At 38.3% G+C, this 27,928-nt stretch overlaps 1 protein-coding gene and 1 long non-coding RNA gene across 7 annotated transcripts in view; both read right to left on the bottom strand.

Moving 5' to 3' along the window:
* AGMO (alkylglycerol monooxygenase) overlaps positions 1-27,928 on the bottom strand; it is a 356,235-nt gene that overhangs the window by 111,945 nt on the left and 216,362 nt on the right. The window contains exon 14 of one of the 6 annotated variants that reach the window (XM_054237216.2): positions 25,143-27,863. The exons of 4 other annotated variants lie outside the window; for them this stretch is intronic. The gene's annotated coding sequence lies outside the window, so the exon portion shown is untranslated. Of the gene's footprint in view, positions 1-25,142; positions 27,864-27,928 lie in introns of those variants that run through there. One more of the 6 variants, XM_054237218.2, reaches the window with a different exon arrangement.
* On the bottom strand, positions 50-3,441 carry LOC144578264 (uncharacterized). The gene is made up of 2 exons (XR_013523719.1): positions 3,192-3,441; positions 50-1,095 (listed from the first exon to the last, which is right to left on the bottom strand). It is a non-coding gene; the product is annotated as an uncharacterized LOC144578264 (long non-coding RNA).

Genomic DNA, 27,928 nt, shown 5'->3' with positions numbered 1-27,928 from the left:
CTGCGGGAAGACTGAGCTCGTTCGGAAAAAACCGGACCGCAGGCTAGAGGAAATTCCTTAAGTTCAGGCTTTATTGAGAGGAAAGAGCCTCCGGGCGGACCAGCCGGGACGAAAAGGAAAAATGGCCGCGCCGCTCAGAGGGGCAGGGTTGTTTTATAGGGGGCTGAAGGGCTGGGGGGTGGGGAAGCCAAAAGCCGAGGTGGTGGGCAACTGTTGGTCAGTTTGAACTGCTGGGCGGGAAGCTGGGCGGCGGGAGGGCTAGGGCCGGTATGTAAAGTGAGAGATAAGGGAGCCTCTTTGTGGGGGAGGGAAAGAGAGAGAGATTTTGCGGTAGGGGCAGAGTTTTCCAAACATTCCCGACTCCTTAAAGAAAAGAAAAAGAGGGGGTCAGGGGCGTCGGTTGTCTCTCTGGCTACTTCCTGCTGACAAGGGTCGACGGGGGGTTCTGAAGAGGTTTCTTTTCCTAAGGAGCCTGGAGGTTTGGGGAGAGGTCTGTTTCTTGCACTCGTTCAGGGTGGGGTTGGAGCAGCATCTGGTGGATGGTGACTCCAGTCAGTTCTTGAAAGAGCCGCTGTAGGAACTGGAGAAAGCAAGGAGCAATAAGTAAGATTAGGCAAACGGCTATTAGGGGCCCAAGCAATGGTGACAAGAGGGTATACATAGAGGAAGACCACCACGCTGTGGCTTCAGCCGAGAACTTCTGACTCTACAGGTTAGTTTTGAGTTTCTGGAGGCTCTCGATTCGGGTTTCTACTAGGCCGGATTCATTGATGTAGTAACAGCACTCTTCTTGTAGGAAGATACAGGTCCCTCCTCGTTCAGCAGTGAGCAGGTCCAGGGCTCTTCGGTTCTGCAAGGCAACTTGGGCAACTGAGGTGATCTGTCATTGGAGTGATGCTAAAGACTCAGTAGAGTCATTAATAGCCGCTTGGAGTTGTGAGGTCAGTCGGGCTATGGCCAGGTGAGAGTGGACTAGTGCCCCTCCTCCTAATCCTGCTGCAAGTGCTGAACCAGCAAGGGAGACTCCAACGGCAATGGGTAGGAAGGCAGCTCATCGGGTGCAGCGATGGGGAGTTTGCAGCATCTGGAATTCGGCTGGGGAATATATAGTGAGTCAAGGGACTAGGGTTACTGGGAGGCATAAAAGAGATGAGGAAAGGCCAATGTAGAGAGTTTTTGTTAAGGTCCTGTTACACCCGAAAAACGTTCCTCGTGGGGCTGTTATATTAGTGGTTACCCGTATAGTTCTGTTACAGCTAGGGACGTTTCGGCCTAGGGAATGTGGGGTTTGGTAGGGGATACTTGGGGTCCCATCGCTAGGGACGTTTCGGCCTAGGGAATATGGGGTTTGGTAGGGGATACTTGGGGTCCCATCGCTAGGGACGTTTCGGCCTAGGGAATGTGGGGTTTGGTAGGGGATACTTGGGGTCCCATCGATTCCCATGACTAAGACCTGGGAAGGGGTGAGATGGCCAGAATAAGAAGGAAGAGCGGAGTAGGTAGCCCCCATGTCTTGTGACCCTAGGCTCGGCGAGGGTAACCGGAGTCGGAAAGCCAGGGCCCCGCTAGTCATCTAGCAGCCCTAGTAGACTGGGGAACGGAGCTCCCTCGGAGGTCGGCTCCTGGCAAGCAGGCTCCTCCCTACTGAGGGTGACCGCCGGCTGCGTAACGCCAGTGTGTCTGTTTTGAGGAACCGGCACCCTGGGGAAGCTGGGGCAGTCTGACTTCCAGTGTCCCGGGAGCCGACAGATAGGGCAAGGCTTAGTTGGTGGCCATGGTTGTGGACAGGCTCGGGACCAGTGTCCTTCCTTTCCACATTTGAAACATGCCCCTGGAGGGGCATGGGTTTCGGCCTTGGGCTTCTGGTTCCCTGCCGGCCTTAGAGCCGCCACTAGGGCTTGGGTCTGGAGGGCAGCCTTCTGCTTCATGCGAGTTTGGCGGGCAGCCTCAGCCGCATCTTCCCTGGCATTGAATACTTTAAAGGCCATTTTTACCAGGTCTTGGATGGGAGTCTCTGGCCCCTCTTCTGCTTTCTTTAGTTTCTTTCTTATGTCGGGTGCTGATTGGGAGATAAAATGGGAGGCTAATACAGTGGCCCCATTTTGGGAGGCTGGATCTAGTCGAGTGTACCGGACTAGGGCTTCTTATGTTTGAGTGAGGTATTGGAATTCTTTAATATATGTGGACGGGTTGGCTGAGAAGGATCCTAAACGTGTCTCAATTTGGGACAGGTCTTGGAGTGAGAAAGGAACATGGACCCTGATTAAACCTTCTGCACCTGCTACTTCTCGGAGTGGGGCCAGGATAGCTGGCTGGTGGGGGCGGGTGTGGGCCGCCACCGGAGAGGCAAGAGGAAGTGCAGCCTCTGAGGGAGGGGGCTCGGAGGGAGTAGAGGGAGAGCGAGGCATGGCCTCTGAGGTAGGAGGTGCAGAGGGAGTGGGGGAAGGGCGTGCCGTTGATGGCGAGTGGTTGCTGAGATTGGCAGGAGAGGACAGATGTTCAGGCAGATCCTCCGGTGAGGAGTAGGGAGGGGGAGAGGTAGTGGAGGAAGATTTACGGGGGGTTCGAGATAAGAGGATTTGGTAGGTGGAGCAGGAAGAACATAGGTTGGGGTGGGTACGGAGGTCCCAAAAAAGCCTGGACGTAAGGAATTTCATTGTCCTTGCCCGCACGGCGACAAAAATCGTCGAGATCTCGGAGGGTGTTGAAATCAAAAGTGCCAGTCGGGGGCCAATGTGACTGGTTACTGAGTTTGTATTGGGGCCAAGCCACCTGGGACAGGAAAATAAGCTTTTTCTTTCTGAGGGTTTGGGAATATCCCAATTTGGTAAAATTTCGCAGCAAGCACCCAAGGGGGGTGCTCAGAGGTATTTTGGACTCCGAATTTCCCATGGCAGGCGCAGCTACAGACTCTCCGGCGCGGATGGGCAGATACAACGAAAAGGCGTCCCCGTTCGTTGCAAATTCCCCAGAGTACAATTAAGTACGGAAAGGGAAGCGGTCAGAGGGGCGTCCCCCGTCTGGCGGCTGTCCCTTGGAAGGCTCCTGGAGCCGGAATGGAAGACTACCTTGGCTCGGCCGAGACTAGGCAAGGAGTCCGTGCGGAACGCCGGAGAGGGAGCAACTGCACCATGCCGTAGGAAGAGGAGACGGGAAGCGGGGGAAGGCAAAGCAAGAAAAACTTGGCTTACCTTAATCGGAACGTGGAGGTGGCAGGGCCAGTGTTGGGTAGGTCGGGGAGCGGGGCCGTGGCCGGGCCAACGGCCTCAGCTCCCGTCCCGGGTTTCCGGCACCATTTGTCCGACCTACCCTCTGCGGGAAGACTGAGCTCGTTCGGAAAAAACCGGACCGCAGGCTAGAGGAAATTCCTTAAGTTCAGGCTTTATTGAGAGGAAAGAGCCTCCGGGCGGACCAGCCGGGACGAAAAGGAAAAATGGCCGCGCCGCTCAGAGGGGCAGGGTTGTTTTATAGGGGGCTGAAGGGCTGGGGGGTGGGGAAGCCAAAAGCCGAGGTGGTGGGCAACTGTTGGTCAGTTTGAACTGCTGGGCGGGAAGCTGGGCGGCGGGAGGGCTAGGGCCGGTATGTAAAGTGAGAGATAAGGGAGCCTCTTTGTGGGGGAGGGAAAGAGAGAGAGATTTTGCGGTAGGGGCAGAGTTTTCCAAACAGTTCCTATTTCCTAAAAGGCATTATGAAAAAATTAAACCTCCAGAAATTATCTTGGAAAAGATAAAAAAAAACTAGAGACCCAGAACCAAGATAGTAAAGCTTTTTGTAGGCTGCTGGCAAGTTTGCCATTTTCCAGAGGATATAATTTGGCATTTTTTGTCTTAATGTGAATTGTTTTAACTGTTTTTGATCAATGCTGAAAGTTCATAACATATTGTATTTGTCATTTTGTGAAGGCAGAGATTTGAATCCCAGATTGTGTTATGAAGCCTTTGTGCACTAAGTGAGCCTCTGAGCTTAAGAGTAGGCATAATTACGTTCCTAGAATATGCATCATAACCTGGATCTGTTCTCAACTTGCTATTTTTTGGAAGGAATGTTTTTGGACTCATCTACTGCATCTCTATTTTGATATTTTCTCGTTTATATTTGCAATTAGTAGAAAGACAGCTAAAAATAGAAAATGCTTGGGGCTAGGTTTCCATGAAGAAGAAGAAGTAAGTGTTGGAGAAGACCAAACACCTTGGGATATGCTGAATTAATCAGCTACCAAAAGGGATGCTTGGAATTGGATACAAAAAGGGAAAGCAGCAAATGTAAGAATGAGGGGGCTAAGTCTTCTTGGAGCTTCATTCACTCACATGCAAAGATCATTTGTTCAACACCTACTACTGAGTTAGGACTGCACATCCATAAATATTAGACAATTGAGAAATTTAGAAGTTTAATGAGAAAGGGAAGATTAGAAAAGAAACTACTACAGCACAGTGATATGGGAAATATAAATGATAATGGGAGACTACAGGAAGGTTATTTACCTGAGGGTATGCATAGTTAAGCCCTGAGGGAGAGAGGAAGAGAGGTTTCCATGAAATAATGAGAAACTCACTTCTTTCTTTTTCTCTTTATTTTCTTCTTTTTCTCTCTTTTTCACTTTCTTTCTTTCTTTCTTGTCTCACTCTGTCACCCAAGCTGAAGGGCAGTGGCCATAGTATTGCCCTCACAGCTCACTGCAGCTTTGACCTACCAGCCTCAGGTGATGCTCCCACTGCAGCCCCCTGGGTAACTACGACTACAGGTATATGCCATGTTACCCGTTTAATTAAAAAAAATTTTTTTTGGTAGGGGTCTCACTATGTTGCCTAAGCTTGTCTTGAACTCCTAGGCTCAAGTGACCTTCCCTCTTCAAATTCTCTAAATGCTGGGATTGCAGCTATGAGACACTGCCTGGTCAATAAGCTCCTTTTCCCTTCCTCCCTTCCATCCATCTTTCTATCTTTCCATCCTTCCATCTATCCGCCCTTCCTCCCTTCCTTCCTTCCATCTTTCCATCCTTCTTTCTTCCTTCCTTCCTTCCCTTCTTTTTAATTTCAAAGTCTCACTCTGTTGCTCAAGCTGGAGTACAATCTTGGTGCAATCTGGTGCAATCTTGGTTCACTGCAAACTTCACCTCCCAGTTTCAAGTGATTCTTCTGCCTTAGCCACCTGAGTACCAGGGATTGCAGGTATATAACCAACATGCCCTGCTAATATTGTATACTTAGTAGAGATGGAGTTTCTCCATGTTGGTCTGGCTGGTCTCAAACTTCTGACCTCAGGTGATCGGCCCACCTGGGCCTCTCAAAAGACTGGAATTACAGGCATGAGACACCACACCCTGGCCTGATTTCTTAAACAACGACTAATTCAGGCCAAGTAAGGAAGGGGTCTTGTGAGTAAAAAGCAGGAAAAGAAAATTCTTCCCACAGGAACTGTGTTAACTCTAAGAAATTCCCTCTTTCTGAGAGCAAAGTACAGGAATAATTTGAAGAACAATCTGTTGCTGAAGAATCTAACCATAGCAAAAAGGGTCTTATTTTGCTATGCCTAATGCCCAGAAGCAGCCATTGAGGGTTTCAGAGGAGAGAGGGAAACTCACATTTTTACTTCAAAGTAGTCAAACCAATATTCCTTTTTAATGGGATATTTCAGTGAGCCTTTTAATGGTAAATCAAATCACATTACTCCTCTGCTCGCCGATTTCCAATAGTTTCCCATATATTACTGACAGGGGCCAACAAATCTTTCTAGATTTTGGTCCTGGTGTTACCTCTCTGAGGCATTTTCTTCTCCTCTTTCTTTTCATCACCCTTTCCAAACACAATGATTTTCTAGCTCTTTCTTGAACACACTAATCGTTCACATCAGGTCTTGGAAGCATACTTGCCTTCTACCTGAACTCCTGTTCCCTAATATAGCAATGTGGTTTGCTCCTTTATCTCCTTCAGGAGTCTGCCAAGAGTTTACAGAAAACACATACATCCTTCGCTATCCATCCTTCCTCCCCTGCCACGTTTTTCTCTCCTGGAACGTACACTCCAACGTACACTCCTCAAGGGCTTCAATATTTGGCTGTATTGAATTTGGTATGCTTTAATTGTTTTGGTATACTAAATGCTTAAGACGATTCTTGGCACATAGTTGCTGCCCCCTTTTTTTTTTTTCAATGAATTAAGTCATTGGTGGTAGAAACAAGTTATGAAAGGTCTCAGAAAGCCAGGCACATAGGTGATGAGGAGCACCAATTTAAGTTTGGTAGTGCAGAAAAAGAAACCCTTCATAATTAAATGAGAAGCTCCCAGAGGACATACCAAGAAATTGTCTATCCCTGTGTGGCCTTGAACCATGCAAACAATAAATACTTGCTTAATGGGGAAACATTAGATTTTAAAATTAAAATGACAGAACAACAATTTAAATATCTCTATTCTATCAGCGAGAATAACCTAGAAACAAGCAGGTACCATTTTTACATAGTTAACATTTATTGATACTCAAGGCGCTGCTTATCAACACCTATGTTATTGTAGATCTATCCTGTTCATTATTATGTTTGATCCTTTCAAACCCAGTGTGATTTGTTTTTCCAGAGAATCAGAGATTAAGTAACTTAGTAAAGAGTATGGGCTAGGAGTGGATGTCTCTGGAATCCAAAACTATCTCTGGGAATTCGGATGCTGTTTGCCGAAAGGGGTGAAGAAGCTTCACATCCCATGAGCGTCCTGACTTTCTTGGGTTTGGTAGAAGACTGAGCTGCAGGTTTCTAAAGTTAACAGTAGCATCATTGTGCTTTAGGTTAGAGGACTGAAAAATGAACCATACGCAGATGTTGCACTCAAGTAACTTATGGTCTAGTGGAAGGAAAAACAACTAATTTATAGAATTCTAAATATGTTTATATATAGAATATGTTTAGGGCATTATTTGTTTTTGATAAAGCAGACTTAATTAAAAGATGTTGTAAAATTATTTTTTTTCATTCTGTCCCTATTGAAATTAATATATAAAATGATTTCTTAAATGTTTTTGAGATTACTATGTTTAAACATCACATTATTGATATTGCAGTTACCAGGATAAGCTGAATTATTTTAAGGTGTCTTAAAGCTAATACAACCATCTGCCAACTTACTAGTAGTACTATAAAAATAGAATCCTAGATATAACTTAGTGGGACATCCCTCCCTTGGAATCACTGATAAACATTAGCTCTGGGACAGGAACAAAAACAAAAGCAATTGTCCTGGTTTCAGAAATGAGTTAGTTCTTATACTGAATTCTTAACTTTATCCTTCACTAAAGTCCTACTTTTCTGCTAATTTCACTGTCAAAAATAGAACTGGTGACTTAGTAACACAATCTATATAAACAAAAGACAATATTTTGACAGTCATGTACGTCATCATTTTTGGATATGCATTACCAGAAATTTTGAGCTTTTTTGAGGTTAGGCACTCCCTTTACTTCAAATTCTGAGCTTTGAGTGATCTGAATATCTACAGAAGCCGTCCCTTCTATTTGTGCTCACCAACTACACGCATTTTTCCAGGAGAAATACATTTTTACATACTTTATCTGCTTATAGAGACAATCTGTTTTAGTTGCTAATGTCAAGGATTTTAAAGCCAAAGATTCTTGTATGTAGGTCTGGGCTTGCTAGTTATGAGACTTTGGACAATTCATTCAACATCTTTCTAAGCCTCACCTTATTTTTTTAATCTGCCAAATGGAAGTACAGGAATGTGCTGACCAAATGGTCTTAATGATCTATACTTTCTGGCTTTCAAATGTCATGTAAGCCCCTTCCACAGTGAATTGGGACTAGGTCAGTGTAACCTATAGAACATCATGTAAGTGATCTTGTGTGACTTCTAAAGTTAGGTTATAAAAGGCATTACATCTTCCCCCTTGGCCTCTTGGATTGTTCTCTCTGGGGGAATCCAGAAGCCATCCTTTGAGAACCTTTGGGCAATCAAGTAGAGACATCTGTATAGTAGTAAATGAGGCCATCCCATTAATAGTCAGTATCTTTGTAGTAGCCTGGTAATTGGATCCTTCCGTCCTAGTCTAGGTTTTAAATGACTTTGTCCCTAGCCAACAAAGAATGAAATTGCAAGGAAGATATGAAGAAAAGAACTACCTAGCTAAGAAGCCCTTTTTGAATTCCTAATCAATAGAAGCTGTGAAAAATAAAAATGATTATTACTGCATAAGCCACTAAGGTTTAGGATAATTTGCTATGCATCCATAATATCTGGAACAAGGATAATATATTTCATTGAATTGTTATGAGAATAAAATGAAAAAATGTATAAAGAGATGTAAAAATGTGTGTGTCTGTATGTGCACACCCAGGAAAGCATGAAGCCAGGTGCTCAAAACTCAGGGAAAAGGGTAGAAAGCCCTGTGTCAAAACAGAGACTGTTACTTTAAAGATTTTTGCAATTTGCAGCAAACACTATGTGTTCACTAAAATATATTCTTTTTTTTTTGGCTGAGATAGATTTTCTTTCCCATGCTCCTTTTTAGTTAAGAATTGCCAGATAGGCACAGTGGCTCATTCCTGTAATTCCAGCAGTTTGGGAGGCCAAGGCAGGTGGATCACCTGAGGTCGGTGGTTCAAGACCAGCCTGATCAACCTGGAGAAACCCCATCTCTACTAAAAATACAAAATTAGCCTGGCATGTTGGCACAGGCCTGTAATCCCAGATACTTGGATGCTGAGACAGGAGAATCGCTTGAACCTGGGAAGCGGAGGTTGCAGTGAGCCGAGATTGAAATCACACCATTGCACTCCAGCCTGAGCAACAAAAGCAAAACTCCATCTTAAAAAATAAGTATTGCCATGTGACTAAGTCCTGCCAATGGAATGGGAGCAGAGGTGATATATATGCTGCCCCAAAACCTCCAATGGGCAATCTTCTACTCACCTTCAATTCTTTCAGAATGAATATCAGTGAAATCATAAGAAAAAAGGAGCTTTCATGCCCAATAGACCACGTAAAAGGATAGAGCCTAAACAGGAATACTAACATTGGTCTTTTTCTGAGCAAAAAATAAACTTCAATTGTGTGAAGCCACTAATACTCTGGAGTTTATCTGCTACGGTAAGTATTGTGGTGTTGACTAATACACACCTGCACTTGATACTGACACCTTTTCCTCTCTCAGGATTCCACCACCCCACCCCTGTTGTTAGCAGTCCACTCCGTGCTGGTTCTGGTACAGCATGGATACTTAATTGCAAGGAATTGAGTTCATCTAAACTGCTGAATGTAGCATGGAGACTACGGTCTGTCTCATCTGGAAATTTTATGGAACGAAGCTAAAAGATACAATCTTTTCCGGCACTGGGTTCCTGTACTTCACATCAACTTTTCTCTGTTCTAATTCACTCATTATATCCTCCCTCTGATATGTCATCCAGTGTTTCCCCATCACTTGCCCAATGTGGCTATAGCTTCTGAACCACCTTGACCTGACATCTTGATTTTCCCACTTACTAGCTGTATGACCCTTAGCAAGTAAAAATATCATATGAGATTTTCCTTGTATATTCTAGGGGTAATTAATATGAAATGAGATAAAGTAAATGAAGCAAGAGACCCCTGAGTGTGCCAGGTACTTATCAGGTGCTTAATAAACACTATTTATTGTTATTCAAAATAAAAATTATTTGTCAAAATGTCTTATATTTACTAACAAAATAAAAATATATGTCACCTTTTTAGGTACACAATGATATTTGAAATCCTACATTTTCATATCCTAATTTTCTGGCAGATATTACAATATAGTATCAATAAATTGCATTATGGTATACATTTCATGATGCTTTCTGGGCATACGAAAGTTAAATGTATGTTCTTTAGTTGTGCTTCTCCTGCTTTAATTTGAAATCTCTCTGGCAACAGAAACTTCATAAACACTGGAAGGAAAAGCTTATGGTCCAAGCTTATAACCAGAAAATTGAACTCAACTCTATTTTACCATAATATCCTGCACTAATGTGATGATACAGCTGACAAAATTTTACAAGCTTGCCAGAATTTATTTCAGAGCACCACTTTGTAGCTTGAAATGGATACTCATCCCAGCAGGTGTCAAGACTCAGCCACAATCCACTTTTAAAGTTAAATGCAAAATACACACTGAAATTCTACAGAGAAAACAACTTCCCTTCTTCCCCCAACTCACAAAAAAAGACTTCGTGTGTATTATTCACTAATAAGGTGCACTTAACTGCTAAGTATAAATTGGGAAACGTTTTTCTGATCTAAGAAACATCAAAATCCATTTCATAAACAAGAAATAAAATGTGACTTTCTTTCAACAAAACCGACACCTTGATGATTTTGTTAAACATATTATCAAGGGATTTGGAGTCCTTCTGTTCCTTTTGAACTTGGTAGTAAGTTTCACTGTGTTTAGCATGTTGATGTTAAACATGGCCCTGACAAGTACTAATGTATACCCTTTGGATTACCTGATACTCTCTATAGAGATAAACTACTGAATTAACAAAAAATAAAAAATAAGAAAGAAGGAAAAATTAAAAGAACGTTTCTGCCTTGGGTTCAAATATTCACTTATAAAGAACACGACAAAATAAAACCAACATTTAAAGTGCTTAAAGAAGTATTAATTATGTGAATTATCTTAAACTAATCTAGATATCACAATCCATGATTTCCAACATGACTGCAATCAACATCAGAGAAATGTAGTTAAAATAATTGTAGTTTGGTATTTAGTAGTCATTTTTCTTTCATAATATCCCAATTTCCATTGTATTTATTCCTAAAACAACTCTTCTTCCAGGGTTCTCAATATATCGGCATTTATTATGGACTTAATATTTTAAATTTGTCTTAAAAGTCACTATAGAATACAAGTAAGTCCAAATAAATGTGAAGGAAGCAATTGACCAGTGGAAGAAGTTTATTTTTCACAATACCAAGGGAGTTTCCTGAAAGCAATAATTCTCCAAATGATGTAAAAGTTACTTTCACAAGTGCTTATAATTTCTTACCATCTTTGATTTGTAAAGAACTCATAACAAATGACTTTAAAAGTCACAAAAGATGTGAAGATAAAATAAGGATTCACAAAGCAAATATGATCTGCTGAACATCATATTGAAATGACATACAGAAGTGGAAAATTTCACATCATTCTGAAGTTTTTAACAATACAAAATTATCAAAAAAATGTGTTATTTACACCTTTGTGGAATCATTTATTTAAAACATATGCATCTGCTATTTATTTACAATGACAATTATCTGCTTTCCAGTAGTCCTATCTTTGGGTCATTTAAAATAAAATAAGTCACTTATTTCTATTCTCCTTCTGTGATATCAAAGTGACTAAAATGTAGGTGATTAGAAAACAGCAATCTGTTGGAACTTCAATCCTTTGCTTTTCCCTAGGGCAGTAGATTATTTCTTCATCAGAATATCTGTTAGTTAATACCAAAGGCTTTGCCCAACTTCAAAGCAGAGATATTAAAGGCTCACTTTCCACTACAAGGCAGGTGTATTTTTATTAGCTTTCTTGTTCAAAATTGCTATGACTTCACTTGCGGATATCCCGCCAACAACCATTATTGAAAGCCTTACTATAATTGCTAAGTTACATGCAATGTCTGAAGCACAAAACCAATGTCACTTACAGCCCTCCAACAACTGACTGAAACCAAGTGTTACATCATTAAAGCTGAATTACAACACACCCATGGCGTGTTTTCCATGTGTGCTATATTTTAAACAATAGTAGAGCAAAACCTAGCTATAAATTCACAGATCCCCAATTTGTTCAAATTCATGAACAATAAGAGCTGTCCGAGAGCATTTACTGGCTCTATTTTAGTCAGAAAAGTCATGCACCAAAATTAAATGTCTGTTTGGATTTTATTGGAGATGGAAATGCTAGCTTTATGTTGTAAATTTAAACAACCTGCCACAAAGGGAGACTCACATTTGTATGGCTTGGGAAGGCGTATTCATCTCTAATTGCTTATAGTAACACAAATAAACCAATGTAAAGTGTTCAATTTCTTAACTGGATTTGAGTAAAATAAATCAGCTGAAGTGATGATGGCATGAGTTTTTAGTGGGTTAGGATTAGATTTCTTTCCTTTGATAGAGCTGGATGTGGAATCTATGCATTTAGCTATTGTTAATGAAGAGGAAATTTTCTGGCAATTTATGAAAATTCAAAAAGACATTCATTAATGCTGATAAAAGAAAATATTGGCAGCAAATTCATATTACTGTTTTTGGATCTAATTAAGTTCAACTCATTTCATTATTTGGTGATCTAAGTGGAAATTTTTCTTCTGTCATAGTGGTATGCAAAGCTATTATAATTACTTTTTTAGAAAGGTCGACAACTTTTTTATTTGGCTTCAGTGATTTTATGGTGCCTGATTCCACCGGAAAATATTTAGTCACTCGCTTACTTGGATAGAAATCCATCACCTGGAATAGAAATCATGGTAAACCTGCCAGTATCTTTGTGCAGACAGGCCCTGAAAATATATACTAGGCAAGGCCACTGCCAAATGACTTGTGTCTAGCCAGCAATACCTTTGAAATGTTCTCTGCATACCAGTTACTATTAAAATTTATTATAGCAAGTGTAGATAAATATATTTCAGTTTTCATATCCATAACTTAGATAATACAGTAGCAATACACACTCTACATATTACCTGTCTTCAGTGTGGTTTCAGTAGCCATTCACAATATTTGGATTTCTCACTAAAATCTAAATGCAGTCTTCATGTTATTTAAAATAGATCACACTAAACCAAATGAAGGAATTTGCAATTTTTAAAAACTAATCCATAGAGAAATTAGTTTCTCTTTTTAATATGTCCCCATCATGAGAAACATAGCCTAATAAGTGGAAGATCTACTCCAAAATATATGGAAGATCTGGAGCCCTGTAAAAATATACAATAATCTTGAAGCTAAGAGGTTGTCTGCTATGTGAGGCTAAATCAACTACTACTATTCTATTTATTTAAATTCTTGCATTCATGTGAAAAGAAAATAACACATACTCCCCCACTATTTCCACAGGTCATCTCTTCTAACACATTCAATTTCAATTTATAGCTCAAATTATGATGGCAAAAGAAATTCATCACATCCTCCAACAACAACAACAAAAAAACCCAACAAAACAGTGCTCTCACCACAAATGTATGTCCACCCAGTTCTTGTGTTTATTTAGAAAATCTCAATGCCAACTGAATCAAAGCAGCTATACTATTTTAAGGTTTATTTGTTTTCTTTAAATTTGTTGAACACTGAACTTTCCTATAAAATCAGTTGACTCAATATGGCACAAAAAAAAATCCCCATTCACTTTCAGCATACCCACTTGTTATTCTTCATCTTGAATCCCAAAATCGATCTTACTGATTCATGTGCAACGATTGCTGTTGAATAGAAAATATTTTACACAATTGTGTGTTCCTAGTAAATGATTTTTAGGATTTTCAATTGTCATTTAAATGTATGCCATTGAATATATTCATCATATTCTTCATATTGTAGGATATGGGCTGTTATACTCACCAAGTGTTTGTAATTCTGCTACTTTGTGTGCTTTGATACATTTTAAGAAAGTCATAGAGAAACTAAGCTATGTATTATTTCCAATTTCGACATGGCTACTAAGTCTTAGGTTGTAACATCTACATTTTTTAAAAAAGGATTTGTTAAGTATTTAGTTATCAGGCCCTACACATATTGTGGGCAAATCAACATGGCCTAGATTGTAGTTACATTTAGATTATAGAGTAATTTTCCCAAACCACATAAACAAAACCATTTTGACACCTGGTCCTTTAAAGTTCATGAACTTCAACATCTGAAAACACGTATGAGATTGTCAAACATTCCAGTGCCCTCCCTGGGGGCACTCAAACATATGTAACTGTGTATATCACCATATCATATGCCAAAATGGGTCATTTTATCAGGGCAGCAAAATGTCACATCCCTAAATTCGTGGGATAAGGAGCAAGGATTTTTGAATGAGAAAGTTTAGACTGCAACCACAGGCTTTCTAAAGTTTGGAGTCAAGCATGACCACTCTTTCTAAATTCTTTTGTATTCAAAAATAAAATGGTGCCAAAGACTGGAATCATGCAGGAAGTATGAAAGAAGGAAGACCTTAAGTCAAAAATTACTTTTTAATAACAGAATATATTTCATAATTATATAAGTCATATTCTCAATCATGCAGGGGAAAGGAGGAGGCAGTAGAGAGGAGACAGGCAATGAGAGGAATGATTGGCCATAAAACAGAGGAGTGTCTGATAGCCTTGCAATCAACCCCAGCTACTCACCTATTTGTCTCTACCTTGCCAGTTATCTTCCCAGCTGAGCAAAGGATTTTGGAGAAAAGGGAAGGTGGGAAAGCTGATTAAATCCACCACCACAACTCATGTGCAGAGAAGAGCTCTTTCTAATTCTGCCTGGGGAAACGAGAGGGCAAACTGCAACTCACCTGCTCAACAATCTTAATGTTTGATAGGAATAGGTTCACGAAATTCAACAGCAGCATCAGTCAAGGGGCAAAATCTCTTTAGCAGTCTTTCTCCACCTGCTTCTGAGTGCAGCAACTGCTGAATCTCACCAGCTGTTTCTTACATTTACCAGATTGCTAACCCTTTTAACCAAAGGCAGATAAATTAGGCACCTGGGCTCCACCTTTGCAACTCTGACTAGCAAAAGGAAGCTTTTCCCCAGTGGATTCTTCACTGCAGAGATTAGCTGAAGAAAGTGATGATAATCTCCAAAGTAGACATAATAGGTGATCTGGGGTTGTAATTAAGCAGTGACTTGGGATGGTTCCAGGGAAGATGTGACCAAAACTTTAACTCACGTGGAAAGGAATGTTTTATAAATTACTTTTAGAATAGGTTCATATACGTGAGCAAAGGTAATTGTTTTTCAGCATCCAGAAACTTTTAAATATGTGTATTTTGTGTTTTCTCTGTGTAATACTGTCACTACACTTTTTAATTAAGATGGAATTCAGATAACAAAACTAATCATTTTAAAATATACAATCAGCAGCATGTAGTATATATACACAATATTACATGACCATCACCGCTACCAAGTTGCAAACATTTTCATCACCCTGACAGGAAATGTTGAATTTTTACACATTCATATTTAATTTAAAAGTTATATTTAAGTGTAGATAAGGACAATTTAATAGCATTCTAATCAGTCCAGTTATTGTTAAACAAAAAACTTTGGAGCTAAGCTTCTGTTTTTGAGATTTGGCAGAGGTGGCACTCTGATCTTAGATTATTTAATTTAAAATCAACATTTGACAGAAATGTACCTTCCTAAGTCTTCCAGAGCTACAAATTTCCTCTTTCCTCAATGCAGTCTCTGTTTAGGTATTGGGAGACCTAGCACTGCTAAAGTTCCTAAAATCTGAAACAACTTTAAGATAAATTGATAAAATATAGATAATATTTTTAAAGATTTATCATTAAGGAAAGAAAGGAAGGGCTAAAGGGCTACATACAGCTAGTTGAATTTACTCCCACAACTGTCATTCCACTTGCCTCCTATAACTACTAGCCACTTTTCTTCTTCTGGAAAAAGGATCTCTAATCTTGCAGCATTTCAATGTTACCTTCAAATTACAGGCTTCATTCATCAAAATAAAAACTACACAGTGTCTTTTATACGTTTAGCTGTAAAATAAGCATTTATACCTCAAACAGTGTGCAGAATAGAAGGTTGGTTGTCAACCTTCTATTGAAGGTTGGAGGGGAGCAGCCTCCATTTTCCAGATACATTTTTATACATAGCTAAACACTAGAAACACATGGAAAGTTTGTGTCTAAAGATCTTGTATGTTGGAATCAGCATTTTATAATTTCTCCAGGTGACTGTAGTAACTGAACTGCAAGCTATGGAAACCACTGCTCTTCTATAGCTCTTCCTAGCAATAGCCATCATCTACCAGAGTGACCATGAGTAAAGACTACAAGAGAGATGGGAGAAAGAGGGAGAAGTATCCCAAATCATAAATATTAGTTTATCAATTCTTGCTGAGGAGCCTGAAAAAATATCTACAGGGCCTGAATTCACCACACAAAGACCTGACAAGGAAGACAAAGTTTATGTAAAATCATACTTATTACTATTTACAGAATTAGACATTCAAATGGAATGCTGTCATTTTTTTAAAATTTGAAGACCTAATTGTAATTAACAAGGAGTTATTAAAGGATAAGTACACTTTAATTTAAATACTTCTCCATATACAGTGTGATCATTCATATACTTACATCTAACAAAACACAAACATAATGTCAAAGGATGGTCAGCTGGAATTATGTCAGAAGAGTCTATTCCAAACTTTGTTATTTTGCAATATTATATGTCAGAGAGGAGTTTTCATTATGGAAAAACAGGACTTGCTGCCTATTATGCTGAATGTCAGAGCAGTCCCACAGAAGAGATTCAATGTATTAAAGATATATAGACTGTTTACAGTGTTTTGCTTTCCCACCCTTTTATGAATATTATGTAAAAATCTAGGGACACCAATATCCCTTTATCCTTAAAGAAAATATCTTGGGCAAAAATTCCCCCAAAAGTTCCGCTACCATTAATTCAATGAAGTCAGTTAATGAGAGCATGACATTTTTTAATGCTGTCTTTTAAAACCAAGTATCAATCATAATTTTTTAGCTCCATACCCTAGGAACTGCTATATTCATTATTGGTATTTAGCTAAGGGTAAATAATCTGTTAAATTTTTAACTCAGCCCATAAGTTATTGGATATCAACAAGTGACTATGACTGAGGCACAGAAGAAATGAACATAACACAGATATAAGGACAAGTTGAGTATTCTTTATCCAAGATGATTGAGACTAGAAGTGTTTAGAGTTTCAGATTTTTTTTGGATTTGGAATATTTTCATATGCAGAGGAAGATATCTTGAGGATGGAACCCAAGCCTAAACTCAAAATTAATTTATGTTGTATATACCTTATACACATAGCCTGAAGGCAATTTTATTTTTCCTTGGAAAGGCTGAATAAATTGTGTGTTGCACACCTCCATTTAGACTGTGACCTGTCACATGTCACATGAGGTCAGGTGTGGAATTTTCCAGTTGTGATATCATATCAGTACTCAAAATGTTTTAGATTTTGGAGTATGTCAGATTTTGAATTTTTGACTTCAGGATGTTCAACCTATACAATTACTTTTAATACTTTAGGTCAGCTCTTTAAAGGTGCCAGAGACAACTTACTATATACTAAATTTTTGACTACATCAACTCTGCAAGTCAAGAGATAAGAAATAAGGGCAATGACAAATAAATAAACAAATAAGCTATTTATTTTATAACTATTATTTATACATATTTATGATTTATTATATTACCAGTGCATGGTATATAGTATATTAATAATTTATAAATGATATTATTTATTAATAAACCATACTTAATTTATTTACTCAGTGTTTTTTCCTCTCTAGTTATGACTTGAACCTACAATGTAAAACCTTGCTTATCTTGCTTATCTTTTTTAAAAATAAAATTAGGAGCAGCCATTCTCTCCTTAGCCCTGTCACAAAGGTCTATTTCAATAGCAGTTTCATTTCTGTACTAAAAGATTTGCCCTCAATAGGAAAACCCCTTCAGGCATTCCCATGATAATTAATTGCTGGGAATATTCTCATGAAATCCCCATTGCTACTGCTGTTGCTCAGCACCTCCATCATGCTAGGGACTAAATACTGCATGCTTCACCTAAGTGCATCGGAAAACCAAGTGCCTTCATCCCCATACTTGCAAGAAGATTCCATCTTCCAATGTGTAACTCTATTAGTCCATTCTCATGCTGCTAATAAAGACATACCTGAGACACTGGTTCATTCGTAAAAGAAAGAGGTTTAATGGACTCACAGTTCCACATAACTGAGGAGGCCTCACAATCATGATGGAAGGCGAAGGAAGAACAAAAGCATATCTTACAGAGTGACAGACAAGAGCATGTATGAGGAGCACTGCCCTTTATAAAACCATCAGATTTCATGAAACTTATTCACTATCATGAGAACAGCATGGGAAATCCACCCCATGATTCAATTATATACCAAGGGGGCCCTCCCAGGACATGTGGGGATTATGGAAGCCACAATTCATGATGAGATTTGGGTTGGGACACAGTCAAACGATATAATTCCACCCCTGGACCTTCCTAAATTTCAAGTCCTCCCATTTCAAACCAATCATGCCTTCCCAATAGTCCTGCCAAGTTTTAACTCATTTCAGCATTAACTGAAAAGTCTACCATTCAAAGTCGCATCTGAGATAAGGAAAGTCCCTTCCAAAAATGAGCCTATAAAATCAAAAGCAAGTTAGTTACTTCCTAGATACAATGGAAGTACAGGTATTGGGTAAATACACCTGTTCCAAATGGGAGAAATTGGCCAAAACAAAGGACCTACTGGCCTCATTCAAGTGCAAAATCCAGCTGGCCAGTCAAATCTTAAAGCTCCAAAATAATTTCCTTTGACTCCATGTCTCACATCTACATCACACTGATATAAGAGGTGGGTTCCTATGGTCTTGGGCAGCTCTACTCCTGTGGTTCTGAAAGGTAGAGCATCCCTTTTAGTTGCTTTCAAGGGCTGGCATTGATTGCAACTTTTTTACCCATATGATGCAAGCTGTCAGTAAATTTATCATTCTAGGGTCTAGAGAACAGTGGCCCTCTTCTCACAGCCCCACTAGGCAGTGCCCTAGTGGGGACTCTGTGTGAGGGCACCCCCCAACCCCACATTTCCCTTCTGCACTGCCCTAGCAGAGGTTTTCCATGAAGGCTCCACCTTGCAGTACACCTTTTCCTGGACAACCAGATGTTTTCATATCTCCTCTGAAATCTAGGTAGAGATTCCCAAATCTCAATTCTTGTCTTCTGCACACCCACAGGACCAACACCACATGGAGCTGCCAAGGCTTGGGGCTGGCACCCTCTGAAGCCATAGCCTGAGCTGTATCTCGGCCCCTTTTAGCTACAACTGGAGTGGCTGGGACACGGGGCACCAAATCTGAGGCTTCACACAGCAAGGAGGTCCTGGATTCAGCCATGGAAACCATTTTTCCCTCCTAGGCCTCCTGGCCTATGATGGGAGGGGCTGTTGTGAAGGTCTCTGACATGCCTGGAGACATTTTCCCCTTTTCTTGGTGACTAACATTTAGTTCCTCCTTACTTATGCAAATTTCTGCAGCCAGCTTAAATTTCTCCCCAGAAAATGGATTTTTCTTTTCTATTGCATCATTAGGCTGCAAATTTTCCAATTTTTCATGCTCTGTCACCTCTTGAACACTTTGCTACTTAGAAATTTCTTCCACCAGATACCGCAATTCATCTCTCTCAGGTTCAAAGTTCCACAGATCTCTAGGGCCAGGGCAAAATGCCACCCATCTCTTTTCTCAAGCCTAACAAGAGTCACCTTTGCTCCAGTTCCCAAGAAGTTCCTCATCTTTATCTGAGAGCATCTCAGCCTGGACTTTATTGTCCATATTGCTATCAGCATTTCAGTCAAAGATATTCAACAGGACTCTAGGAAGTTCCAAAGTTTCTCACATCTTCCTGTCTTCTTCTGAGCCCTCCAAACTGTTCCAACCTTTGCCTGTTACCCAGTTCCAAAGTCGCTTCCACATTTTCAGGTATCTTCACAGCAGCACCCCATTAACCATTACCAATTCATTATATTAGTCCATTCTCAGGCTGTTAATAGACATACCCAAAAGACTCAATAATTAATAAAGGAAAGGGTTTAGTGGACTCACAGTTCTCCATGATTGGGGAGGCCTGACACTCATGGCAGAAGGCAAAGGAGGAGCAAAGGCATGTCTTTCGAAGTGGCTAGTAAGTGTGTGTGTGCAGGGGAACTGACCTTTAGAAAGCCATCAGATCTCATGAGACTTATTCACTATCATGAGAACAGTATGGGAAAAACCTGTTTATGATTCAATTACCTCATGCCAATTCCCTCCCATGGCACATAGAAATAATGGGAGCTAAAATTCAAGATGAAATTTGGATGGGGACACAGACAAATCGCATCAGTACCCCACCATGAATGCTCACTTTGCTTTCAAATTTTCCGCCTAGGTCACAGGCTGAATCCTAGGATGCATTAAAAGGCATTTAAACCCATGGGACTGGGTGAATTGCCTCCAATGAGTTGAGAGTAGATACCCACAGAGTTAAAGAAAAAAAAAAAAGGACTAAGTCTATAAAAAAAGGACTAACACTATAAGACTTAGAGGTTGGGAAGAAAAAAATTCTCTGGCAGCTGAGAAAGCCATGGTCATTAAGGCAGGAGTGTGCATTGCTGTGAAGACCAAAAACAAAAAAAGGGAGAGAAAGGTCAAAATTGTTGCTCCAAAATTAAATTGAAATGAAATCATAAGTGTCTTCCAAATTCTTCTCTATCTAAGGAACGTATGTTCATATTTAACATTCAATGCTAATGACTTGGTTGGTAAATTCCCCACCCATCCAAACCATCCCTTTTCCCCTACCATTAGTCAGAATCAGGTTTACTAGTACCGGGAGATTCAATCTCATTGTATCATTTTCTTCAAGGCTTTAGTGAGGTTCATCAGTAAAAATGCTCAAAATAAAAATATTTTGTGACTAACAGATTTGGGTTTCTGTCCTGACTCACTCTCTCTCTCTCTCTCTCTGTCTGTCTCCATATATATATATATATATATATGTATACACACACACACACATATACAGATTTATATACACACAATCTCCATATATAGATATAATCATATATCTCCATATATATAATCATGTGTATATGTCCATATATATAATCTTATATATCTAAGATTATTTCATTAAACACACATTTAGAAAGGAACTGTCATTTGTATTAATATTCTGATCAACATAGTCATGGTTTTTATTCTTTATATGGGAGTATAGTATAGTTGCAAAAAAATACAGACAGAAAATCGATCTGAATTCTACCCTGACAACTTATGACTATAAGACATTGGATAAGTTCACTAATTCTCTGGGCCTCAATGTCCTCATTTGAGAAGTGTGGTTAATAACATGTACTAAAAGTCTTTGCGAGGAGTAAATGAAAACATATACTTAGAATGGAGCAGACACTTGATAGTAAACACTAGTGTCACTCCCTTTAATGAAGGTTTTTCTCATAGTATCTGACAGGGTATCTGATATTATACAAATGGAAAGCCTTAAGAAAGTTTATTTTTATATTTTCCTATAGCAACAATTGGAATCTAAAATCTATATGATATTCAGTTAGGTTCTGAAGACATCATGTTCAGTCGTATGTTGGTATAATAATGTATCTCACCACTCACCACTGTAAAATGATCAATTCTATTTATTAACAATTATGTACCTTTAATGATAGAATGTAGTAATATCTTTAACAGAAAATTATCTTTCTGTCAATGGGTTTACCTTTCTATTCACTGTTATTTTATTTTAACTCAAGCTTTTAATATCATGCTGAAATAATTACAGACAACAGTGTGTCAAATATTTAACTCATTTTCTATCCCAATACCAGGATATTTCTAAGCGATATTAAATGTAAGGCAGACAGCCGCAAATCTTAGGATTAAGAGATTTTAGAATGAAAGGGGCAGGAGAAAGAGTTAAAAAAGTTTTTACTAGATACAGGTTTACGTTTTGGCATTTATGATATCTTAGTCTTTCAGGACTTATTACCATCAAGTACAGAAATGTAATTCAAAAGATCAAATTACAAGAGTAACACCAAAATTCTGAGTCACATCCACATCTTGTTACCAACCTCCCTGCTTCATCTCACTGCTGCTTCATTTTCATCTGTATATTCCTGAAAATGACATGAGCTTTGTGGTATCAGCTTACATTTTGCTGTAATATTAACCACAAAGCCTCTAATAAAATTGTATTTGGTGTTAGTGTCTACCTTTCAAAAGTGATTTTGAATCACAGGAAGGAAAGAAGAGAGATCCATTGAAATAATGGACAAAACTTGCCGTTCTTGCAGTATGTCTTAAACAAACAGTTTAAAAGTTGAAATTTGTACTCATTCTCTCATGCATACAAGGAAATGAGATTTAGAAAAATAATAATAATATTTTCCTTTAACTATCCATAAAACTAACTGGAAGACACTGGCTATTGTTTTATTTTTATAGATTTGGGAACTTAAAAACAGACACTTGTCAGATATGGGGGTTGATATAAATTAAAAATATAAAATTCCACGTTTAAGAGTAAATCAAGAATTTCTTGATTACTCGTTTAGAAAATGATGCACATTTTTGGTCACCAAAATACCTGAAGTATCTAAACAATGTATGGCATATATTAGGCACTCAATGATATTTATGGAATGAATAAATTGCATAAATATATAAAACTACAAGTGTTTATGTACTAATCTCTTTAAAAACATTTCGTCTTTTCTCCAAAAAGCTAAAGCAACACTTACTGAGTTGCCAACACAGCTTATTTTGCAACAAGACTAATTGTTTTAAATCTAGATCTAATCTTCACACTAAAACCATTTTATAATTTAAAACTTAAAATGTGGATGCTAGGCCACATGTGGTAGCTCACGTCTGTAATCCCAGCACTTTGGGAGGCTGAGGCAGATGGATTGCTTGAGCTCAGGAGTTCAAGACCAGAGACCAGCCGGGGCAACATGGCAAACCCATTTCTACCAAAAATACAAAAATTAGCCAGGAATCCTGGTGCATGCCTGTGATCCCAACTACTCAGGAGGCTGAGGTAGAAGGATTGCTGGAGCTTAGGAAGTTGAAGCTGCAATGAGTCTTGATGGCACCACTTTATGCCAGTCTGGGTGACAGAGCAAGATCCTGTCTCAAACAAACAAACAAAAAAACACAAACATATGTGGATGCAGATCTTCTTTCCTTTCAAGAGAAGATTTTTCCATCAGAAATATGGTAGATCCACCTGAGTAGTGTGATGCCTATTGGTTGAATAGATCCCTAAACTTAGAAAAAACATCTGTCAACATTTTAACTGAATGTGTAACCTTACTCTATTACATCAGTTTTATCTCCCTGTTGAGATTGTTTTCTTGAGATGCAAAGAATAAGATCAATTATCCTAAATCTCTCAGTTTTCTGGTTATATGCCTCTATGCTCAGAGTGACTGTCCTCATTCAAGTCACTGTCACATCTTTCCATGTTCACTACAATATCTAATTTTAATAGATTTTCCTGTTTCTTCTCTACCTCCAGTTCTTTCTTTATAAAACACTAAAATACAAATCTAATCAAATGGTTCCTATGCTTAAAATTCTTCAATCACATGGGTAGTATGCCCTGAGAACAAAATCTCAAACGCCTTAAGTACACTCCATACACATCCATTTTCTGACATTATTCTTATTCATTTTTCTAGTTTATCTTTGGCTGTTCTTCCCATCTTACTGAACACTCTAGCCATATGGATCTATTTTCAATTCCCCAACATGCTAGGCAATTTCTCACCTCCTGGCCTTAGCCCAAGCTTGGTCTGAATGTCCTTCCTCACACCCTTCAGTTGTGAAAGGAGCTTGGTGAACACACACTCAAGATACAAATCACCATCTCCGGAAATCTTATCATGAGCCACAGCTGGAATATTTATGTTTCCCTTCTATATTCTTTCAGGGTGTGCTGTGCATAATTTTAACAAAGTATTTTTCAAGCTCTACTGTAGTTACTATTTTACTTGATCCTCCAGATTCTTAAGGACTGGAAAAATGTCTAATTTGCTACATTCCCACTAATGCCTTTGTATTTGGTACTGATGATGTTCTTAGCAATTTTTAAATATTAGCATGTACTGTAAGCTCATTATACACACAATTTCATTTAATTGTGGCAACAATCCTAAGGGGTCAATATTATTATCTGCAGAAAGCTTGATAACTTATCTATATTCATACATTTGATAAATATCAAAGCCAGGACCCCAATCTGTATGAGTCCTGACCCTCTGTTCCTAATTACTATGATAATAATTCCCTGGCAAAATTGCTACTTAATATTTTTTTGAGTATATAATGGGTGGATCTATCAATCAAAGTGAGGGAAATGAAACACCAATGTTTTAAGACCAATATATTAACTCCTCTTAAAAGTATTAGTATAATTATTGCTCAAAATACCTGCACATTTCCCTTTTAAAGTAAAGAGATGGTCATTGAAGTATATTTTGTTGTTAATATCAGGAAAATACTGATTCCTGCTTGGTTGGTATAGCCAAAATTTGTGTTAAATACAGAAAAGTTTTGAAACCAAATGATAGTATTTTTTGCCATATAAAAGCTATGCTTTTCAAACTGGAAACAAGCGTCTCAAACTACATATACAGTATATTAGCTTTCAATCAGCAATGTAAACAATGTAATATAAGCATTACATGAACTCTACATTAAGATAAACCAAACCACTTTTGCTAAGACAGATGTAATCACTCAAATTTCATTGGGAAAGAGGTAACAGCATTATTTGGTCTAGGTTCCAAGTACATTTTTTAATAAATAGCTTGAGCTTTGTAGATTCATTTTTTCATAATACCTAATTCCAACATTTAAACATTATTGTGTTTCAACTGTTCTGTGCTTAGGATGCAATTGTAAAACAGGCCAGTATTTGATCTTTCTTCATTAGGCTGTTTTTAACTGATACTTATTTTCACAACTCCTTCTTAAATAATACTAAAAAATGTATATGGTTACCCTTCTTCATACTTCAAGTCTCCTTATTTTTGTATCAGAAGTCTAAAAAAAGTATAACATTATACAATAAAGAAGTTATACTCAGAAATATCCAACATTTTCATTTTAATCAGAATATAATTTTAAAATTATTCAGGGCTAAATCCAAAAAATCAGCTTGACCCTAAGCAATATATGGCTCTGGAAAACATTTATTTTGGTGCTGAATATAAGCAAAAAAAAAAAAAAATTGAATGAATTGAACTGTATCTTATGATGATGATTTAAAAATTAGATCCACTTGTTTAAATTGTGTTTTAGTAATTATTTTATACATCTAAATTTATATTTTGTATATCATACTCATTTTAAAGTAGGTACTATGTTAAGGTGAATGTAGGTACTACATTAAGATGAATCAAAGTTTAAAAGATTCTGTGAAAAGTTCTCTTCTATATCCATTTGCCTGTCTTGCAATTCTTCTCCCCAGTGGACTCCAATGTTACTGTCTTTTTGTGTATACTTCCTGTCCAAATATATACATACATACATATATTAGAGGACTAGATCCATTTCCTGGCTCTTCACTAACCATGTAACTGATAGCGAAACTCAATCCCTTAGAAGTGGAGCACATTTGTAAAGTATAAATGCCAAACTAGATGATTAGGTTTCTCCCACTTCTAAAATGGCACAATGGATGAAAGCTAACAACATTCTTTTACTCCTCCATTTATTTTCATCTAATGTTTAAACATGCTTCTTTAATCCATGATAGAAAGTTCGTTATTTACGTGCACATCTGGAAGCTACAGGGATTTATAATCTTATCTGTCACCACTGTTTTTCTATCCTACTTGACGTCTTATCACCTAAAATAATTCAAGCCTAGCTTAGAAGATAATTCATGGACTCAAAGATTTCCTCTACCCCAACTCATTGATGTCTCAAGGAAATGTGGACTCAAAGTGACCAGATCTTTGACTTATTCAAGAGAAACCACTAAACCAAGTTGTTAAAATCTCCTGATTAAAAAATGTTGGTAAACTATAAAATTTTACAAATAGCTCTCTGCAGATCAAGCAAAGTATAACCAAGGATTGTATTTAGCCTATAACTCATGAGTTTCAGTCTAGAACGTGCTGACTGATAAGAAACTAAATTACAGTCTGTATAAACACAGTATTAAATATGGTATTACCACCTTGATACAAGATGGAGGATACTGATGGGAGATTAGCCCTAACTTGATGTCAAAAGCAACTGCTCACAACTTTTCTTGCCTTTACTCTTACTAAAGATAGTTTACTCAGCTCTTGATCTCAAAGATATTATCCTGAAGTTAACTATTACTTTTTGTAACTTTTGATCTTCCAGGATAGCTTTGATGTTTATTATGATGTTATTGTCCTTTTATATTAATAGTAATATTATATGAGATGAGAAGAACACAGAATCCCTCTTGACATGTAATCCAAAAGAAATAGTCTAGCACAGTCTCATGTTCTCCAAAAGGCCCATATCTTAAATGACTCAACTCCACCTCCAAAGGACACCTGAACTCATTCATCTATATCCTCTGTCTTCGGAGAAACCCTCATCAACATACTTCAATATAGTGCTAAGGTCAAACACATACTGCTTAAAATGATCCTGGCCAGAGATAAGCAAGTGAAAATGTGCTAAGTGTTGGATGAAACTGTATAAGTATCAATAGGAAAAAAGCCAGAAAAAAGTCAGAAAAATGCTATTGCCAGAAAAAAAACGATTTAAGGATCAAATGAAAGAAAGCTATGAAGACAGTAAAAGAAATTGGAAAATTTTAATTAAATGCCTTGGAATATCAATTATAATTATTCAGCAACAGTTCTCAAATTTGTATTATTTTGCTATAGCTTTGCTTAATTTCTTTCCATTTCTGATTTGTACAACTTGTGTATCCGAACAGTCAGAGGATCTACTTTTTAAAGTCCATTTTTACTAGAGTTAAATATGAGTAGAGCATCACTCTGTTTCTTACTTGAAGGTTTTTCTATGGAATAATTGAATAAGCCAGAGCTAAATGCTCCACTGCAGGTTGAAGTAAGTCCACTATTTTGGTTGGTTTAACAATAAATGAAAATCACATGCAAAATTATCCATAGCCTTCGGCAATCATCTGAAGAATATTTAACAAACTGAAAAAAAAATTGCACCGTGATTCTTATATAGTGTCACTAATAAAAAAGTGGAAAACAGAACCTCCAAATTCTTCTAAATTAGCTGCCTAATGCATTTTGATTAAACACTTCCACATGCTTATTATAAACCACTAATGTGATTCACATTGTGATTTCTTTCTATGAGTGACACCTCAATGATTTATAAGTAACACTTTATGAGAACAATGTGGAAGGAATACGTACCTCTGAAAGCCTTTACTATAGGCACTTGGACAATAACTTAATCATCTGGCTTAATGTTCTCTATACAGGCCTATCATCAGTTCTTGGCACAAGGATTCTCAGAAAACCTTTAACACCTGTTGTCGTTTACATCAAAGATACTGGCTTTGGTATTTCAATATACAGTGTTCTCCCAATAACAAATTTGTCCCAGGATCCCCTCTATCTGAGTTTATTTTAACTTACCTGGAACCACTGTAAGCTCCATCCTTGCCAGGAGATTTATAGCAAGCAAAATGTTTTTTGTCTCCTTTGATTATTCTTTTTTTAGGTTGACTTGATAGGGTGAAGCGGCATGGTGGTGGTGATTGCATGGAGAAGCAGTTAAATTCTTGCAAGGTCGAATTACAATCACTATTGTCTCCTTTTTGTTTTTATGTTCTCAAACACCATACACCAAAAAATCTCGTAGACCTACCTCCTACCCTCATTTCTCACAGATTCCTAGAAATCCTATTCTTCTAAGTGAACTAACATACAAATGGTGTATTATCCCATTATCAGGCTGCTATGAAGAAATACTCAAGATTGGGTAATTTATAAAGAAAAGAGGTTTAACTGACTTACAGTTCTGCATGGCTGTGGAGGCCTCAGAAAACTTACAGTCGTGTCAGAAGGCAGTCTGTCCTCTTCACAGGGCAGCAGGGAAACAAGTGTCAAGTGAAGTGGAGAAAGCCCCTTTTAAAGCCATCAG

Source organism: Callithrix jacchus, chromosome 11 (assembly GCF_049354715.1).
Source record: "Callithrix jacchus isolate 240 chromosome 11, calJac240_pri, whole genome shotgun sequence".
NCBI classification, from domain to species: Eukaryota; Metazoa; Chordata; class Mammalia; order Primates; family Cebidae; genus Callithrix; species Callithrix jacchus.
Note: the sequence above shows the minus strand (reverse complement) of the source record. Positions and strands in the feature narration are given on the sequence as shown.